Here is a 20,829-nt window from a genome sequence, read left to right as displayed (position 1 = left end):
AGGCAGGAGGAAGATGGGAGGAGGAAGGTGTGGCTATGTCAACCACATCAGGAAAGTCCTTCTCCAAACCTTTACTACCTGAAAACCAAAACGAGGTCACATGGCCTCCTCCAGCTTCAGGGGAAACAGGTAAATCAAGATACAAATTGTTACCACTGGCTGAGAACAAACATGATCTGTCACCTGAGGCGGTGCCCAGTTTAGTCCCATGTATAATCAAGGTTCTCTTAGCAACAAAAAATGGGAACATGCACTGGGGAGGAAAAGAACAGTGTTGGCCATCCTTATCTTTTCACAGTACTTACACTATCTGAAATTGAAGTGAAGTCAAGTCATTCAGTCATGTCTGACTCTTTGTGAGCCCATGAACTGTAGCCTACCAGGCTCCTCCATCCCTGGGATTCTCCAGGCAGGAATACTGGAGTGGGTTGCCATTTCCTTCTCCAGGAGATCTTCCCAACCCAGGGATCGAACCCAGGTCTCCTGTATCGCAGGCAGACGCTTTACCATCTGAGCCACCAGGGAAGCTCGTATCTGAAATTAACTTCTGCTAAATAAGCAAATAAATATGTAAGTGTTGATGGCTCATACCTCAACAGAATATAAGCTCCATATCCAGCTTTATATATACATGCCCAGAGCCTGTATTTTAAAATTACTGTCAACTTTCTCCCATTAAGCAGGTATTATAGGTAGTGGAATATAGTAAGGATAGTCTAGGCTATGCTGGGCTTCCCAGGTGGCTCAGTGATAGGGGACTCTGGTTCAGTTCTTGGGTCAGGAAGATCCCCTGGAGAAGGAAACAGCAACCTATTCCAGTATTCTTGCCTGGGAAATCCCACAGACAGAGGAGCCTGGTGAGCTCAGTTCTTGGGGTTGCAGAGTCAGACACGACTGAATGACTAAACAACAATAAGGTTATGCTATTGTGGCAAATTAAGCCCCAAATCTCAGTGGCTTGATGGCACAAAAACTTATTTCCTGGTCATTCTTTATGTTCATTGCATATGGTGGGGGGAAGGAGGTGAGGGGTCAGGGAGGAGGCAGGGAGCTTCACTCCACACGGAGAAATCTAAGCTGGAAAAGGCCAAGCTGGAAACTCCATGATCTCAAAACGCGGCTGCAGAGTTTACCATAGTAAACGAGAGGTAGACAGCCACTTAAAAGCTTCAGTCCAGAAATACATGTTACTCTCACGAACAGCCCCCTGGACAGAACTAGTCACGTGATTCGTGTGACCTAAGGAGGTGGAGAGCAGGTGAATGTCGGTAGTAAATGTTTCTGCCTCATTCCCCATGGAATGGTAAAATATTGTACAATGCATCATCCCTATTTTAGAATTTAGACCCACCAGAGAAATGTCTTAGAATGAACTTAAAGTTAGGGATACTCAGTAAAACAATTATTTCATCTTATAAGGCAATACTTACCATTAACAAATTTTTTTTCTTCTTCAGGAGTAATAGGAAATACTTATGCAGCACTTATTATGTTCTGCTTCAAGTACTTGCCAAATCACATTACCTTTAATCTACCCAACTATCCAGAAAGGGAGATACAATAGTATCTTAAACCCATTGTCTAAGGTAACGGGAGAGTGTCGGACGCCAACTCTCCATGGGTCATTTCTTCATATTGTATACGCAGAGGCACCAACCGTCTTTATTCCAAATGATCTTTAAGGATGCTTATACAGAGAACAGCCTTGAAAAATATATCTCCCTATGGAGCAAAGGGCAGGTGTGCTATATGCCCATCATAAAAGATTAGGATTCCCAAAGATATGGATTCCACTGTGTTTGCAGGTACCATCTGACTCTTTCCACATCTCCCCTCTTTGGAAACTAGGTCTTAGGGAACCAGTGTAAGAAAATGGTAATAGTCTGGCTATAGCCATTATTACAAGTAATAAAGCCATTCCCAAGAGTCCATGAAACTGTGGCAGGTTAGCTTTTGAGCTTGAAAGCAGGGTAAAATGTCAGAGCCTTCACAGTGCCTGACAAGAAGTTGAGTAATCTGCCTGAGGTCTGACAGCTAGAGTAGGTGGCATATCTAAGATTCAAGCCCAAGCTGTCTGGCTTAGAAACCATGCTTTTAAATCCTCTGCTATACTGCAGCATTCCTCAAAGTGTAATTCCAGAACTAGAAGCATCGGTATCACCTGTGAACACGTTACAAGTGCAAATTCTTGGGCACTACCCCAGACCTACTGAATCAGAAACTGTGGAGGTGGGAAAGGGAAAGACATATGTGAATCTTAAAGGTTTTTCAGGAGATTCAGATGCTTACTGTAAGTTTGAAAAACACCACTTTATTGCATATATTCACCATATCTATAAAATAGAAAAATGTTATGAGTATATCCTGATTTACATAGGGATTTGAATTGACCTTTTGTAACCTGAATAATAGATTTGAAGCCCTAACAGAGATGGCTCCTAAGCCCTTGCATGTAATTTTTAGGAAGGTAAGGGTCTTTATTTGGTGCAAATAAGCACCACATATCTGTTTAATAGGGCTGCATATTCTGCTTTGGAGTCACAAATGTACATCCCAAATGCTAAATAAAAATACCTGCTTTTTTATTCCCATAATGATTAGAAAGAATTACTTAGCCTAGGAGAAACACTATTTATATTTGAGAATCGAGCTATAATTCTTGAAAAACAGGAAACCACATATCAACATGGCCAACAGTGTACCACAGTAGAAAGGGCACCAGGCTTTGAGTCACAGAGTCAAGTCACTTAACTTCTTCAACTCAGTTTCCTGATTTTAAAATGGAAAATGAACTCCAACTTCAGAGTTGCAATTAGGCTTAAATGATATGTCATGTGAACGCCACTGGTAAACAGCTGTGGTGCTCCGTGCTTTGTGGATGTAAACTCCACCTGCATGGGCTCTTTCTCTGCCTTAACCTGGTGTTTTCAGTTCCTCCAATGCTGAGAGCACTGTCTGGCACTTAGAAGATACTGGATGTTTATAAGGTATCGGGAATGAACATGAGGTATTACATTAAGGATGTAATTGATTTCTCTGGACTCCACTTGTCACAATAATCTCAGTCATTTAATAGGAAAAAGTTGCTTGAGCAAGAAATCCTTAGTCATGTTTTAAATGGGCCAGATAATTTAAGAAAATCAGCTGATTTTCTTCCCCTGGAGAACACTACTGAAAGAGTTCTGTCCTAAGGCATAAAACAGAAATGCCTATTAGCAACTCTCAAGGCCTGAGAGCCTCATGGTTCCCCATCTATCCCCATAACAATCTCTTATGCTCTTATGAACAGCCAGGAATAAAGATATGTACCTACAAAGAACTAAATATTTCACGTTTACTTCTGCATGGTGGTAGAATTTTAGTAAACAGATGACAGGGTTTATGTAATCTCTTGTAATAAAATCTAATATTAATTCAGCAAATATTAAATAAGCTACTGCTGCATCTAAAAAGAGGCTGCTGGAAAGCCACGGTCAATTAAATATCATTGAGAATGGGAGTCATTGTTGACTTTATAATTTAATGAAAAATATAATTTATTTACAAAACTTTCTATGAGTATGGTCAATGCAGTTCCTTAATTTGAACTGCCTAACATACTTTCTCAATCTCCTGAAAATTTTGTTAACGGTCTAGTCTTAAAATAGGGGAACTCTGGGCTTTTACCTTCAACAGAAATACTAAGATAGCAAATGAATTCAAGGACATTTTTCAGGGTAGAGATTCAATAGTAAGGATTTTCGAGCTATGATGCCATACCTTAAGGGACATCTGCAGGGTATATTGTCCCCTGTGTATGTCTTATAACAATCCAGATATCTATATATAAATTAGTTCTACCCTTTTCACAAGTGACAGCACAAACCTAAAGATTTGGAATTTAAATAATGGACTAACTTCATCAAGTCAACTTACTTGCATTATGCAAATCTGATCAATGAAAGCACAAAATGAGAGCTGAGCATGAAACGCTTTTCATTTGTGTCTTTAAAATATGGAAAACAAGCTTGCCTTTCCCATGTTTATTTTTTTTTAATTCATCTTTTCAATCCCCAAAGCACTATAACTTCAACTAAACAATCACATGGCTCCAGTAACTTATAAATGTTCCTAATAAAGATAACTCATATATATATATGTATCTTAGACAACTCTTCCATGTAATCAAAGCCAAATTAAGCAAGTATTTTAGTCAATAAAAATAACTTTTAGCTCCACTAACTCCTTGTAAAATTCAGTCAAACTAATAGGAAACAGAAGAGAAAGCCAGTTTTGACACAGTCTAACTACTAAAGGTCTCATAACCTCACAACGAAACAGTGACTTCTGGTGGCAAACAGTGACTTCTGGTGGAAATGCATGCATATTTTACATCTTGTAAGAGAAAGCAATGTTGAAAATCACCTGATCTTTACTCTTGCATAAATTCTCAGCCCCTTCATGATTTCTGTATTCAAAATTAACACAATGTAAGTCTTGAAAACCGTATTTTTAGGAGGTTGAAGAGTTAAGAGCATTTTTTAACAGATTGAAGAGTTAAGCAAATGCCAAAGACACTACAGAAATTCAATTGCCACAGTGAATGAATAAGACGTATTAATTCTGATATGCAATAGTTCTTTTCTTCCTGCAAAGGGTCCACAGCAACACACCTCCAAGTTGCATATCTCCAGCCACATCATCGCTGTCAGTTCTATTTAGAAAAAGAAAAGAAGGGGTGGAGGGGTGAGGAAGTCCCCAATATTTAAATTCATTTTTTTCTCCAAAACCTTGTGTCCCACTCTTCAATACCTCTTTGTCCTAAAGTGACCAACGTGTCTCAAATTCTTTCCTTGGTCCCCTCTCTCCTCAGTTAGCTGAATCCAAATTAGCTTTTTAAGTACTAGTTATCTATTCTCCTACTTTCTCTGTTCTTCATTCTCTTCGGTCATTATCTCTTAGTTCTCCCCATTCCTCTTCTGCATATTTATCTTCGAATACAATACTTTCCGACCTTGGCAAACAGACACCACCTCTAAATGAAAGCAGGCAAACCATTCGTAGTTTCCAACTCTCCTGTGAATTTCCAGAATATCCACTCAAGGAACCCTTTCCACTAAAGATGAAAGGCAAGCTAAGGAAATACATTAGACACAGGAAGTAAACATTGAAAAAGGGCATGCCTAGGTATTCTTAAGCCTCTAAGCAGAACTAGACTGCCGAGTTCCAGGGTCTTTCTTTTTCGTGACTTCTGTCGCTACTCGGAGTCTGACACCAGGTAGGTCCGGGAGTAGGGTGGAGGGTCCCACCACCGCCCGTACCTTCTACCACCTCTGCCTGACCTTGTTCTGAAACAATCTTCCACAAGCAAAATCACCCACATTCTCAGGCCGGTCCCTTGCCTGGCGTTTCTCTGCCTCAATTACTGAGCTCTTCTCACCTGCCAAGCGTCTCAAGAAACACCCATGGGTCTTCGCCTTAATGTACGGTTTCGGCTTTAAGATTTAAATCTGTCTGGTTTCTTGATGGTAGGTCATCCATCCTCCCCGCCCCCATCCCCTCCTGCAACGTGCACCAACTGGGTTAAGATTATCCCACCCCACTGTTTTGTTAAAAAAAAAAAAAAAAACTTCGTCTGCAAGGCCTTCCCCACCCCCACTTCGACACCCACCCCCACCCGTCAACAGAGATGGGCTCCCGGAAGACCGGACTCATCTCCACCTCCAAAGCCAAGGGTCTTCCCAGGGCAATTTACATAACAATACGGGGTTTGCGGAGACTAACCCAGGAGGAAAGTCGCAAGACCCCTTGCAGGTCCCTCGAAGCTTCATTAACGTAACTCCCAAGCACCTTAAGGTAAAGGATGATTCCTGTAACGCTCCAGGTCCTCTCCCTCCTAATTCGCCAACCCCGGCGCTCGCAAAGTCGGAGGGCTAGCGTGTGGCAGTCAGAGGCTCAGACATCAAGAAGAATGTATCACCGAGGGAAATTAACCAGTTCCACGCTCTGCAGACGCCGTCTCCCTCTGCGCCAGAAGCAGGTCTCAGAAGGTGCCTCCAACTTTTCCCCTCCCTCTCTGGAGTCTGCGGACCACCGCCGCACACCTCCATCTCGATCACAATTTGAGGAGACTGGAACCACTAATCTCTCTCCTAGACGTAGTGGGGGAGGGGTGACGATAAAGGGGGGAGGGGGCCTCGTAACGGAGAAGAGAAAAGCCCCGCTTTTACCCCCACTCCGCAGAGAAACTTCTGGGACTCTTCTATTACGCAACCCCGGGACCAGGTTCCAATACATGAACATCTTTCCGCAAGACGCGGGGCGCACGGGCAGACGTGGGATTCGGCGGAGTGAGAGAGGTGGGGAGGAGGACGGGTCTCTTCCTGCGCTCCCCTCCCCAGTTTTTCTAGACGCTACCTGCGGGGAATTGGTAAGGGCGGTAGAGAGCTCGGCGTCTCCCTCGCCCGTTCTCCCCGAAGGTTCCCACCGGAAAAGTGGGAACGCCAAGCGACTTGAGTCAGCGTGCTGGGAAGCCGGCTGCGAGGCGGGAGAGCCGGGGCTTCCCAGAAGTCAGCGGCCGCGGCGCCGGGACCGGGATGACCACCCCAACCCCCCCACCTCCAGCTCGGGGTAGCGGGGCGCAGGATTCCGCTCACCTTCCAGACCTGGAGTCCTCCACTCTCTGCTCGCGCGCCCTCGCCGCCTCCGCCCGCCCCTGACCTGTTGCGGTGAGGAAGGGGCGCAGGTGCGGGGAGCGCGGGGCGCTCAGCGACGGCTCGCGTGGGACCCGGCGCCCAGCCGCGGAGGCGAGAACGCAGCTGTGCCAGCGACGCGCGCGGGCGGCGGCCGAGTGCGCAGGGGCCGCGCGCTCGTCCGCTCGCTGGCTGGCTAGCCCCGCGCGCCGGCGGCCCCCGGAACGCCCGGGAGGCGAGGCCCCGCCCTTCCCCGGGAGGCCACGCCCCACCCCGAGTTTCTCGGCCCCGCCCTGCCCACGCCCTCTCCCTGGCACCACCCTGATGAGAGGAACTTGCGCGGGCCCTCCGCGGGAGACCAGTGGGAGGACCCAGGGCCAGCAACCTCTAGGAATGAATACTGCAGTGACCGTACACCGGCAGCGTGGGTGACCCTGCCCCGGCCTGCTGCGGGGCACCGCAACCCTTTCGCTTTGCAGCGAGAATGAGCTTAGGGTCAAGTTTTGACTAAAAGTGTCAAGGAGTCTTTTCTGCAGTGTCCTATTCTGTAGAAAGATGATAATAACTAACATCTGGAGAGGGTTAAATGGTTTGTAAAGAGCTTTTCGCACTCAAGCCCAGCTCATCGTCATAACAGCCGCATGAAACAGACACAGTATTGCTGCCATCTCCCAAATAATGAAACCGAAGGGGTAGAAATAGTGTGCCCAGTGTCCGCAAGTTAAAAAGTGGCACGAGAAACCAGGCCTCCCAAATCCAGCCTCCCCAGTTCTTGCTCTTCAGCAGCCCAACCCCAGAAAATTCTAATGGGTACTGGGGCTTTGGCAAACAGATCCAAAAAGAAGGCTACTGCCTAGTTGCTACCCAATCCCTTGTTGAACATAGGAAAGAAAGCGTCCTCCTGAACTCTTAGTGGCGTCTCACCTTCCTCCCTGAAAAGGATGCAGGAAGATGTCATCAAACGGCCTAGACAGGATTTTTCCCATGTCTTAATGGTTTAAAATGTTTTCAGATTTTTTTTTTAATGTGGACCGTTTTTAAAGTCTTTATTGAATTTGTTACAGTATTGTGTTTTATGGTTCCTCCTTTTGGCCATGAGACACGTGCGATCTTAACTCCCTGCCAGGTATTGAACCCTGCCTTCTGCATTGGAACCTGAAGTCTTAACCACCGGACTACCAGGGAAGTCCCCCCCTAATGGTTTCAATGGGTGAAATCATTTGGATCAAGACAATCACCTTTTTCATATGCAATAGAATATAAATTAATATAATGTATGAAAATAACTCCTCTTTCTTGCCCTGTTTTTTCATCTGTTGCTGTTGTTGCTCTGCCCCTCCTGATTTCTTCATTGTCCACATAAACACTGTTTGAAAAGCTAAGTGATAGATATTCGCATTTCCAAATTAAACTCTTGGCTGCTTGATCCCATGGATTGTTTTGCAAAATATAACTCTTTTCCTTACTCCCTATGCTCCCACAATTATATTGATCTACCTTAACAGCTACAATAATTAAGGCGCCCCTGATGAGATCTACTGTGCCTCTGGGTGAAAGCTTTGGAGGTCTTCCCTAGACAGGTGGGACAGCCATCACCCCGGACAGATGCCAGTTTGCACACTTCTTAGATGTTTCTAACAAAGATTGATATCTATTCTAATCATAACGAATATTTTAACCTTTTTGTTATGGAATTAATATATTTCATTGCAAAATATGTATAAGATTATATATAAATAAAAATATATGTCATATTTTTAAATATAAATTTATTTATTTTAATTGGAAGCTAATTACTTTACAATACTGTATTGGTTTTGCCATACATTGACATGAATCCGCCACGGGTGTACATGTGTTCCCCATCCTGAACCCCCTCCCACCTCCCATTTTTTTATTTTTTAAACACTTTATTTTATATTGGAGTGTAGCTGATGAACAAGGCTGCAATAGTTCCAAATGGACAGCAAAGGGACTCAGCCATACATGTACATGGATCCATTCCCCCTCAAACTCCCCTCCCATCCAGCCTGACACATAACAATGTGCAGAATTCCCTGTGCAATAAAGTAAGTCCTTGTTGGTTATCCATTATCAATACAGCAGCACGTACTTGCATGAGTGCCTGCTAAGTTGCTTCAGTCGTGTCCGACTTTCTGCGACCCTGTGGACTGTAGCTTGCCAAGCCCCTCTGTCCATGGGGATTCTCCAGGCAAGAATACTGCAGTGGGTTGCCATGTTCTCCTTCAGGGGATCTTCTCAAGCCAGGGATTGAACCCACATCTCTTGCATCTCCTGCATTAGCAGGCAGATTCTTTACCACTACCGCCATCTGGGAAGCTCCATGAGTACCTCATCCATCCCAAATTCCCTAACTATCCCTTCCCCACATCCTTCCCCTGCTGGCAACCATAAATTCATTCTCCAAGTCTGTGAGTGTGTTTCTGTTTTGTAAATAAGTTCATTTGTATAATTTTTTAGATTCGGTAGGTAAGGGACATCATGCAATATTTCTCCTCTTTTTGACTCATTTGACACAGTGTGACAATCTTTAGGTCCATTCATGTTGCAAACATGACTGAGCGACTGAACTGAACTAATGTTGTTGCAAATAGATTATTTCATTCTTTTTAATAAACCTAGTCATACTTTATAATCTGAAGGGGTTTTTTTTTTAATCAATCTAAAACTTTTTCCTTTGTTGTGTTCCTAATCCAATAAAGTCTCCTAATGCCTTCAATCTGTAGTCAATTTAGTAAATAACATTGACAGTGTAAGTTTGATAATTTGACTTTACTGCTTTTGGAGGTGAGGGATGTAATGCTGCAGGTTTTGTTGTTGTTGAAGATGATGTAGCTTTGGTTCAGAGGATAGCTCATGACATTGATAGGAATATTTTCAAGGCAATGTGCTAGGGAATGGGCCATATCAATGACACAGAGCACCTATTTTCATGAGCTTCTGGTGCCTTGCAGAAACAGGTAGGTAAATAGAAAATTCCAATGCATACTTCTATTAATTAATTTCTGGAAAGGTAGTTCAGTTCAGTTCAGTCGCTCAGTCATGTCCAACTCTTTGCAACCCCATGGACTGCAGTACACCAGGCCTCCTTGTCCATCACCAACTCCTGGACTTTACTCAAACTCATGTCCATTGAGTCAGTGATGCCATCCAACCATCTCATCCTCTGTTGTCCCCTTCTCCTCCTGCCTTCAATCTTTCCCAGCATCAGGGTCTTTCCCAATGAGTCAGCTCTTCACATCAGGTGGTCAAAGTACTGGAATTTCAGTTTCAACATCAGTACTTCCAATGAACATTCAGGGCTGATTTCCTTTACCATTGACTGGTTGGATCTCCTTGCAGTCCAAGGGACTCTCAAGAGTCTTCTCCAACACCACAGTTCAAAAGCATCAATTCTTCGGCGCTCAGCTTTTTTTATAGTCCAACTCTCACATCCATACATGACTACTGGAAAAGCCGTAGCCTTAACTAGATGGACCTTTGTTGGCAAAGTAATGTGTCTGCTTTTTAATATGCTGTCTAGGTTGGTCATAACTTTTCTTTTAAGGAGTAATCGTCTTTTTATTTCATAGGTGCAGTCACCATAAAGGAAAAGCAGTCATTCTTGTGAGTTTTTAAGTTGCTTTTCTGCCTTTTCTCCCTGTCAAATTGTATATAATCAGTTAATAAGCAGGTTGTTTTAAATAGTGATTGAGTGCATGCTAAGTCGCTTCAGCAGTGTCCAACTCTGTGCAACCCCATGGATTGTAGCCCATCAGGCTCCTCTGTCCATGGGATTCTCCAGGCAAGAATACTGGAGTGGGTTGCCATGCCCTCCTCCAAGGGATCTTCCCAACCCAGGGATTGAACCCAGTTCTCCTGCCTTGCAGGCAGATTCTTTATCATCTGAGCCAGCAGGGAAGCTACATCTAAATTTTCAAAAAATGTATGACATAATTGAAAAGGGATTATGCAAGGGAGATGTAGACATTACACTTTGTTAGCTCTCTATCTTCATTATAGGAATTCTTCAATTACATTTTTAGTTCACTGGCTAAAATTCTAGCACTTTCTTCATCTTTACAACTTAGTCATTTTATTTCTGATCATGTTTCTGCTTAGGTGAAGCATGTCTCTGACATAAGTGATCTTTTTTTATAACAGAAATGAAAAAAATTTTTGCCTTTTTTTTTTGGTAATAAACTATGGAACTTTTCCAGCTGCCTCTCTGTGTAAGGACTCCTGGGGTTTTACCTGAAATTTTTCAGCCATGATTCTACTTAAATTTTGCAAACAAACAAATGAATCTCCAGGGACTCAGTGAAGCTCATAGGCTGTATCCTGAGTTCCTGAACTGTACAAGGCAGGGTAGGAATACATGTTGAGATTGAGACTGAAGGGAAATGTGCCTGCATCACAACACTAACAGCTGTTTGCTTGGGCAGCCTGGAATATTCCTAAACTCTGTAGTCAGCAAGACCTGAGTCTTGTAAACCAGCAGTTTAAATGACGTTACTCCAAAATTACTGCATGTATATTTCAAAGCGAATGAATTACTTCAACATGTAAGAAAGTCCTAACCAAACTGGCGGATAAATCCTAACCAAGCATACACTTGGTTATAAGTATACACTGGGTTGAAAACTTCAACCCAGATGGGGGAAGGTGGTGTAGACAGGGAGCAGGGGACAGTGAAGGGAAGAAAGGAGTACTGGCCTAAGCCAGACAAAGGGCAGGGGAGATAGAGCCAGTTTCAAAAAAAAAAAAAAAAAAGAACAGAAAAGAAAGAGAAGTAGGACCTCCAGCAAAGATTATGAAGGGCAGTGATAAGAAGATAGGAAAAATCAAAGGCAAACTGGTGGTGAAGGGCCCTACGTGCCAACCTAGGGAGCATTCCTTTCATCCTAAGTGAAGGTTGATTTGATCAAGTTGCATTTTAGAAAGACTACTGTGGCTGCCAGATGAAAATAAAGATGAATAGGAGACAGTGCGGCTGTAGTCCTAATCCCTGAGGCCATGGGAGAAATTGTACTGAGAGCTGGGCATAGATTGTAGACAGACACAGAAATTCCCAGCTTTTACATATCTACTTGGGAGGCAAATATGCAAATGTAAGCCTGCTATCTTTTGCTGCAAGAAGTGCACAACCATTGTAATTAAAGTAACTGCATTTTATCATGAACACTTTGCATAAAACATAGTTCTTAGTGACCTGACCTTACTTTTATTTTTTTTCTGACCTCATTTTTTCTAACAAGTACAATGAGTTTTATATTATGTGCAAGTTTTTATTTATTGCTACTATACACTATTCCCCAACCCCAAAGGGATTATGAATATTTTTGAGTTATATGATAGTACTGTTAATTGATTTAGTATCTAAAATTGTAATTTGGAAAATGCTAGTGAATCTAGAGTAAAATATAAGTCCAAATCCGTATTTCTCTCTAAATAAAAACTGTAGGTATTTGTGAATACCTACAGTTTACTAAACATTTCATAAATAATTTGTTTTAAATCCCCTTGAAAATACGTGTATAGCTCTAGTTCCTGTTTGAAGAAGGAATAAATTCAGAGAGATTATTCATCTCTATCATGATTATACATTTCAAATAGCAGAGACAGTATTTGAATCCAACTTTTCTGGATTCTCAAGGTTATATTCTTTGTTGTTGTTGTTGTTCAGTCGTTAAGTTGTGTCCAACTCTTTGTGACCCCATGGACTGTAGCACGCAAAGTTTCCCTATCCTTCACCATCTCCCGGAGTTTGCTCAAACTCATGTCCATTGAGTCGGTGATACCATTCAACCATCTCATCCTCTGTTTCCCTCTTCTCCTCCTGCCCTCAATCTTTCCCCGTATCAGGGTCTTTTCCAATGAATTGGCTCTTTGCATCTAATGGCCAGAGTACTGGAGTTTAGGCTTCAGGATCAGTCCTTCCAATGAATATTCAGGGTTGATTTCCTTTAATATAAACATCCCAACCAATGTCTATTGCAGTTAAATCTATATCAGCAAGCCTGAGGGAATTGGCAATGGGTTTTCATTCTGACAGTTACATCTGGAGGGTTAAATAGGAATAGGATAAGTAAGCTGAGAGATGATGGGAAAATCAAATATTTGGAAAACGAAAAAGGGAAAGAAATAACAAACAGAACCAGAATATAAGAACCAAGTTATGCTGAGGCACCACTGTGTGGTGAGCTCCCAGTGGAGCAAGATGGGGGTAAAAGGGTCCTGAAGACTATGGTACAACTTTAACTACACAGTTCATCCATCTCTCTCATCTGAGTTCCAAACTGTTACTCTCATATATTTGCAGGAAATTTCCACAGGGTTGTCCCATAGACAAAACATACTCAGCATACCTAGTATGAAGCTCATAGTTCTTCACTCTGTTCATTCATTCTTCCACAACCCACACAACTTAATTCCTCCTATTTGGTTTCCAACTTTGGTTGCCAGTACCTTTAAAGACCCAGGATTCAGGTTCAAATGACTATTTCCAAGGGAACCCTCCTACACTGTTGGTGGGAATGCACATTGGTGCAACATGGAGAACAGTATATGGAGGTTCCTTAAAAAACTAAAAATAGAGTGGCCGTATGATCCAGCAATCCCACTCCTGGGCACATATTTGGAGAAGAGGAAAACTCTAATTAAAAAATTTACGTGTTCCCCATGTGCCCTGTAGCAGCACTGTTCACAATAGCCAAGATGTGGAGACAACCTAAGTGTCCATCAACAGGGGAATGGGTAAAGAGGATGCACCACACACAGTGGAATACTACTCAGTCATCAAAAAGAATGACGTAACGCCATTGCAGCAACATGGATGGGCCTAGAGATGATTATACTAAACAAGTCAGACAGAGAAAGACAGACATCATATGACATCACATGGTATCACTCACATGTAGAATCTGAAAAACGGATACAAATGAACATTTACAAAACAGAAATAAACTCACAGGCACAGAAAACAAACTGATGGCTACCAAAAGGGAAAGTGGGGGGAGGGAGGAATAAATTAGGAATTTGGGATAAACAGATATACATTACTATATACAAAATAGATAAACAACAAGGAATAGCACAGGGAACCACATTCAATATCTTGTAATAACCTATAATGGAAAAGCAATTGAAAAAGAACATATACATATGTAACTGAATCACTTTGCTGTATAGCTGAAACTAATGCAACATCAGAAATAAACTATACTTCAATTTAAAACTAAATAAAAATAAACACACACAAATACAAATTGTAGAAAACTGAGTTTAATACATTAATAAAATTAAAGTTTAATAGTTATCAAAAAAAGTCCTTTACCCCCAAGTCATATTTAACTTTCATTCTAAGTATCTCCCTTCCCTACAAGTTCCCTTCCTACTTCTGTTTCATTTCTCCATTCTTTTACTGAATGGCCACTAAGTGTCAGTTAAGAGTCTGCCTGCAGGGCTTCCTCGGTGGTCCAGTGGTTAAGCATCCACCTGTCAATGCAGGGGACATGAGTTCGATTCCTGGTCCAGGAAGATCCCACATCCTGCAGAGCAACTAAGCCCATGCGCCACACTGCTGAAGCCTGTGTGCTCCAAAGCCCACCAACCACAAGGGAAGCCATCACCATGAGGAGCCTCATCACAACTGGGGAGTAGCCCCCACAACTACAGAAAGCCCACAAACAATGAAGACCCAGCTCAGCCAAATATAAAGAAATAAGTTATAAAAAACAAATAGAAGAGTCTGCCTGCAATGCAGGGGACCAGGATTCAATTCCTGGGTTGGGAAGATACCCTGGAGAAAGAAGTGGCAACCCACTCCAACATTCTTGCCTGGAAAATCCCAGAGACAGAGGAGCCTGGTGGGCTACAGTCCATGGGGGTCTCAAGAGTTGGACATGACTGAGTGAATAAATCACCACCACTAAGTGTCAGGTGCTAATTCTGTTCAATCACAGGAATATAAAGACAAATGAGAGACTATCCTTGTCCTTGGAGAGTTCACATCTCAAAGAAGAATGTAGAATTCTTTTTAAAAAATATTTCCTTGTTTTATTTGCTGCACACAGGGTCTTTTGGTGAGGCATGTGGGATTTAGTTCCCTGACCAAGGATCGAACTTGGGACCTCTGCATTGGGAGCACCAAGTCTTAGCCACTGGACCACCAAGGAAGTCCCCAGTGATGGAATTCTAAGATGGCTCTGAAGATTCCCTCTCCTGTTGTGTATCTGCTGTTTAATTTCTTCTCTTTGAGTGTGGGTAAGTCTTATCTAACCAGGCAAGCTCTTTTAAAAAAAGAAGATATAAGGGCCAAAGGAGGAAATCAGAGAGATTCAAAACTAGAGCAGATGCTTTTATTCAGCCTCGAAGGAATGAGCCCGACTCTTTGAGACCCAGTGGACTGCAGCCCACCAGTCTCCTCTGTCCATGGGATTCTCCAGGCAAGACTACTGGAGTGGTTTGCCATTTCCTTCTCCAGGGGATCTTCCCGACCCAGGGATTGAAATCAGATTTCCTGGACTGCAGGCAGATTCTTTATTGACTGAGCTACCGGGGAAGCCCTCTATGTTGTGGAGAAGGCCATAAAACAAGGACCTGGCAGAGGTCTCTGGGAACTGAGAAAGGTCTTTGGCCTCTAGTTGGCGGAAAAAAAAAAAAAAGGACTCTGTCATACAACTGCAAGGAAATGAATTCTGCCAAGGAACTTGGCAAGGTATCTTTCCCGAGTTAAGCCTCCTAATGAAGATGCGTGCATGCATGCCAAGTCATTTCAGTTGTGTTTCTCTGCAATCCTATGGACCATAGACCGCCAGGTTTCTCTGTCCATGAGATTCTCCAGGCAGGAATACTGAAGAGGGTTGTCATGCCCTCCTCCAGGGTATCTTCCTGACTCAGGGATCGAACCCATGTTTCTTATGTCTACTGCACTGGAAGACAAGCTCTTTACCACTAGCCTTGCCTGGGAAGCCCAAATGAGAATATACCCGGACAACACCTTGACTTCAGCCAATAAGATTGTGAGCAGTGACCCAGGTCAAGTATACTGGCCTTCTGATTTACAGAAGCAGTAAGGTAATAAATGGGTATTGTTTTAGACTTCTCTGTTGTGATAATTTGTTATGCAGCAACAGAAAACTAATACAGAGCAATCAAAGAATAGATAGATCGTTGTCACAGAGACTGCTCAATGCTATGGGACAGGCATGCAGAAGGATGCTCTCAGGGCCTCGACAGGGGCATCTAACAAAAACCGGTGGACTCAGGGAAGACAGCCTGCCAGAGGTAGAACCTAGGACGATCATAAAGGGAAAGAGGGAGCTGGAGAATGTGTGTGCCTGGGCAGGGCGCCGTGCTGTGTGTGCAGAAGGAGTAAACATGTACAAGTCCCAGAGCGACAGAGTTCCTGGTAGGTTGTAGAAACTAGAAATACTTCCACACGTCTGAAACGAAAGGGAAAAGAGTAAAAGTTGATGATAGAAAAGTAAGATACGGTAATAAAAAAAAGTAACACTTACCATTTACTGATTGCATACTGTGTAGTAGTTCAGGATGTAATCTCAACCGAGGTGTTCACAGTAACCGTCTGTGTGCTGGTGAGTTGCTCTTTTCCCTCCTTCAGCCCCTGTTCCTCCTCTACTGTGCTGTGAATCACAGGGGGTTGATTCTTGCAAACCACCTTTTGCAGACTTCTTGCTGGGAGATGGACTTTCGGTTGGGTCCAGCCAATGGATGGTGCTGGGAGGAGCCTGGAGGCAGGAAGAGAGAAGACTCCAGGGTGTTGCTCCTGTCTCTGACCCAGAGGCTGCCCCTCCTCCCTACCGCCAGCTCCCACAGACCCAGATGGGTGACGGTGCCTCCTGGGCTCCAGTAATGCTTCCCCCTCAGTCCCAGCCTTGGGTGTGGCTGTTGCTTCCTGCAGTTGCTTAATCCCTCGGTAGTCTCACCTTCCCTGGTTGCGTCTAACAGCTAGCTCTCCAGTCTGTACCTTTCAACTAGTTCCCCTATTAAATTCTCTCTACTGGCAGGAGAGTTCATTTCCTAGTTTCATCCAGACTGAATCACCATGTTTTACAAATGAAGGAACTCAGACTGAACAATTTGCCCAATAATTCAGTTAGAATTTTGTGGGGCACTCTGTGTCGACCAAGTCTGTGATTCTGAAACGGATGGCTTTCTGACAAGCTGCCTCCTCTCTCCAAACTTACCATCCCTGGATTGAGGCAGCTTCTTTTCATTTCACTACTCCAGCAGCCTCTGAGCAGTTTTCCACCTCTCCTCTCTCTCTAATCTGCTATCCACAGTGCCGCCACATGGGCCGTCTGTAAGCATATTTCTGGTCACGTGACATGTCTGGCAATTGCAAAGAGAATTAAGCACCAATTCCCCATTCTAGACTCAAGACTCCCTGGAATACTTCTTAAGGCAGTCTTTTTGGCTTCGCTTGTGTTAAATATTTTGCTCTACTGAAAATCTACCCCTGATTTTCACTTCTTTCTCGTTGTTTATTCTGTTTCTGTTCTCTTTAGCTAGAATGCTCAGTTTCTATCTTTTCAAAATAATCTTTCTGTTTCACCTTTTGAAATAATAATCTGCCTTTCAAGGGTTATTCATCTATTCATTTATTTACCAAAACTGGGCAAGGAACATTTAGGTCTTCAGGACAGAAAGAACAAAATTATCCCTGCCCTCTAGATTATGGGTTGCCAAATATTTTCCGTAAGGAGCCAGGTGGTAAATATTTTAAGCTTTGTTGGTCACATGGCCTCCACTGCAACTACTTAATTCTGCCATTGCAGCACAAAAGACAGTACAAAAATGTACATAAATGACTGAGTCTGGCTGTTCCAATAAAACTTTATTTACAAAAAACACATAGTAAGCTGAATTTGGCCCATGGACTGCAGTTTGCAGGCTTCTTCTAGAAACTCACAAATGGAAAAGCTAGCAGGAAGTGACAAAGAAAAAAACATAGAAAAGAGATGTGAAGAAAAGAAGTACAATGTGCCAGCATCTATGTAAGAGGAGTTTCAAATGACAAAATTAAAAAGAACAAGGAAGAGGGGATATATTTGAAGGGAAAAAAAAGTTAACTTTCTTATAACTAATGAAAAGATGAATGCTTTCAGCTCATAAAATGCCAAAGAGAAGAGATAAGGAAAAACCAGACCTAGACATAATGCAAAAATCCTGAAACTCTCTAGAAAGAGAGGACATGTGATCTACAAAGGAACAAGAGTCATATTGACATTAGACCTCTCAACAGCGCACTGGCTGCAGGAAGACAAAAGAGTAATATATACCAAGCACTGAAAAAATTGTGAGCCTAGAGTCTTGTATTCAGCCAAAGTGTCATTCGAAAATGAAAGCATAGGAAAGTGATATTAGCCTCAGGCAAACAAGTTCTCAGAAAATATACCACACAAAGACCCACATTGAAGATATATTTGAGGAAGTACAGAAATGAGAAGGAGAAAAAGAAAACTCGTGTGTTTTAACAGATATCAGTGGAATTCCCTGGTGGCCCAGTGGTAAGGACTCTGAGTTCTCACTGCCAAGGATCTGGGTTCAATGCTGGGTTGAGGATCTAAGATCCCATAAGCCAAATGGTGCAGTCTAAATTCATGGATTAAAAGGAAATATCAGAAGTAAGAGTATTAAGAGTACTATAGGACTCCCCTGGTGGTACAATAGATAAGAATCCACCTGCCAGTGCAGGGCACATGGGTTTGATCCCTGGTCCAGGAAGATAGCTATGGAGCAGCTAAGCCCGTGGACCACAACTATTGAAGCCCACACTTCTGTGCTCCACAACTAGAGAAGCCACCACGATGAGAAGCCAGTGCGCAGCACGGAAGAGCAGTCCCCACTCACTGCAACGAGAGAAAGGCTGCGAATATCAACGGAGACACAGCGCAACCAAAAATAAATAAATCATTTTTTAAAGACTATTATATACTTTTGTAACCTCAAAAAAGAAAAAGCAACTAGGGCCAAAGAAAACAGAAAAAATATATCCACTACAATGCAAAACTAAAATCCTGGATATTATTGATGCTTTGGGAGAAAATGAAAGGGACAGGCAACCATACTAATATATACTTCTTTTGTTAGGGTAATTATATAGATGTAATGCATTTAATAAATAAATAGGAGAAAATAACTATGGTTGTGGTTGTATAGGTCAGGACTCAGAAACCACGCTAATGATTTATTAGGGAACATTTAATGTAACAGTTAGGAACTAAGGGAAGGTGGTTCAACTTTTAACAAAGTTTATAAGACTATCGAGAGAGGGAAAAGACAACTGTGGAATAGAAAATGCAAGCAATACTACTAGCTCTGAGGCTGAGGAAGAATGCTCAGGGGAGGAACGAACCCTGAACAGGCCCTGTCCCCAACAGTGATTTAGACCTCCTTGGAGAGGGCGGGGTTGCAGTTCACTAGATGGCAGAATTTCACTGGAGAGCCGCAGCTCCAAGCTGGGGTGTGGCCTGCAGATCGGGGCGGTCAGCTGGAAGCTGTCCATGAGGGTAGTGGTGGGATTTGCTGGAGAGTTAGTGCCACTGGGTCTCCATAGGAGACGTGACAGAAACCGGAAGATCCAGAAAGGGCAGTCACCTCCTCTGCTGGGCCTTGCGGTGTCTCTCCAGTGCCCTCTGTTGATAAGGCCTAACATTGAAGCAGCTGGCAAATCACAACGTTCACAGAATGTCCATCTCCAGGAGGCGCTGGAGTTGGCAAACAAGATGTGAATACCTGCGACAGTCCTCCTCCATTTTTCCCCCCACTCAGTGCTATATTGTCAAAATTCATTCACGTTTATGTGTGTAGTTATTAAGTATTCTTCCTGGTTATCTTTTCCTTAAGGGGGCTTCCCTGGTGGCTCAGTGCTAAAGAATCTGCCTGCCAGAAGACGTGGTTCGATCCCTGGGTTGGGAAGATCCCCTGGAGAAGGGAATGGCAACCCATTCCAGTATTCCTGCCTGGGAAATCGCATGGACAGAGGAGCCTGGCAGGCTACATACAGTCCATGGGGTTACAAAAGACTTGGACACGACTTGGCGACTAAACAGCAACATTCTTTTCCTTCCATTGTTTCTGGACTGTTTCACATATTATGTAAGTTGTAGAAAATGAATAATAATGAAAACAGTTTTAGAAATGGAAATGAATTGTGTCCAGTGAGATACAATTGATTGTTTACCTGTGGTTACACCATTTTGTATCTTTTTGTAAATTCATTCTAGCATTCTTAGTTGCCTATCTGTGTGCTTTGTTGAGTTCTTCTGTGATCTAACTGTAACATCTTATTGGCTTTCTCATTAACTAATAAGGCAAGTAAAACCTTCGACATATAATCTTTTTATATTTGTATGAGAGTTATAATTTTAACTTTCAAAAAAATTGTATCTTAAGCCAATCCTAGAGCAGTCACGGAGAAGGCAATGGTGCCCTATTCCAGTTCTCTTGCCTGGAAAATCCCATGGACAGAGGAGCCTGGTAGGCTGCAGTCCATGGGGTCGCTAAGAGTCGGGCACGACTGAGCAACTTCACTTTCGCTTTTCACTTTCATGCATCGGAGAAGGAAATGGCAACCTACTCCAGTGTTCTTGCCTGGAGAACCCCAGGGATGGGGAAGCCTGGTGGGCTGCCGTCTATGGGGTCGCACAGTGTCGGACACGACTGGAGCGACTTAGCAGCAGCAGCAGAGCAGTCAAGTTCATAGAGATAGAAAATAGCATAGTGGTTGCCATGGCTGAGGGAAGGAAGGCATAGAGAGCTATTATTTAATGGGTACCGAGTGTCAGTTGGAGAAGATGAAAAAAGTTCTCAAGATCGATGGTGGTGAGGGTTGCATGAAAAATGTGAATGTGTTTGATGCCACTGAACTGTACCTCTGAAAATGGTCAAAATGATGAATTCTGTGTTATACATATTTTACCACAATTTTTAAAATTAAAAATTGTATTTTAACACTAGCTCAAAATCAGCCACAATCCTAATAAATATTCTATTGTGTTGGCCAAAAATTCCTTAAGAGTTTTTCCATAACATCCTAATGAAAAACCAAATGGACCTTTTTTTTAGCTGACTCAATATTACCTAAAGACTAAAAGCAATTGTAAAGTTAACCTCCAGAAACTTGAATGGA

The 20,829-nt window shown here is 42.9% G+C and overlaps 1 protein-coding gene and 1 long non-coding RNA gene across 4 annotated transcripts in view; both read right to left on the bottom strand.

The window, feature by feature from the left end:
- Nucleotides 1-6,901, bottom strand: part of AFF1 (ALF transcription elongation factor 1) — a 196,140-nt gene extending 189,239 nt beyond the window's left edge. For 2 of the 3 annotated variants that reach the window (XM_069594633.1, XM_069594637.1), the window contains exon 1: nucleotides 6,636-6,901. The gene's annotated coding sequence lies outside the window, so the exon portion shown is untranslated. The remainder of the gene's footprint in view (nucleotides 1-6,635) is intronic. The other variant, XM_069594634.1, reaches the window with a different exon arrangement.
- Nucleotides 6,902-9,361: 2,460 nt separating this feature from the next.
- On the bottom strand, nucleotides 9,362-16,959 carry LOC138442713 (uncharacterized). The gene is made up of 3 exons (XR_011257844.1): nucleotides 16,883-16,959; nucleotides 16,193-16,423; nucleotides 9,362-10,332 (listed from the first exon to the last, which is right to left on the bottom strand). It is a non-coding gene; the product is annotated as an uncharacterized lncRNA (long non-coding RNA).
- Between the last annotated feature and the right edge of the window lie 3,870 nt (nucleotides 16,960-20,829).

Source organism: Ovis canadensis, chromosome 6, assembly GCF_042477335.2.
Source record: "Ovis canadensis isolate MfBH-ARS-UI-01 breed Bighorn chromosome 6, ARS-UI_OviCan_v2, whole genome shotgun sequence".
In the NCBI taxonomy this organism is placed as follows: domain Eukaryota; kingdom Metazoa; phylum Chordata; class Mammalia; order Artiodactyla; family Bovidae; genus Ovis; species Ovis canadensis.
The sequence above is the reverse complement of the archived record's forward strand: the minus strand, read 5'-3'. Positions and strand labels throughout refer to the sequence as shown.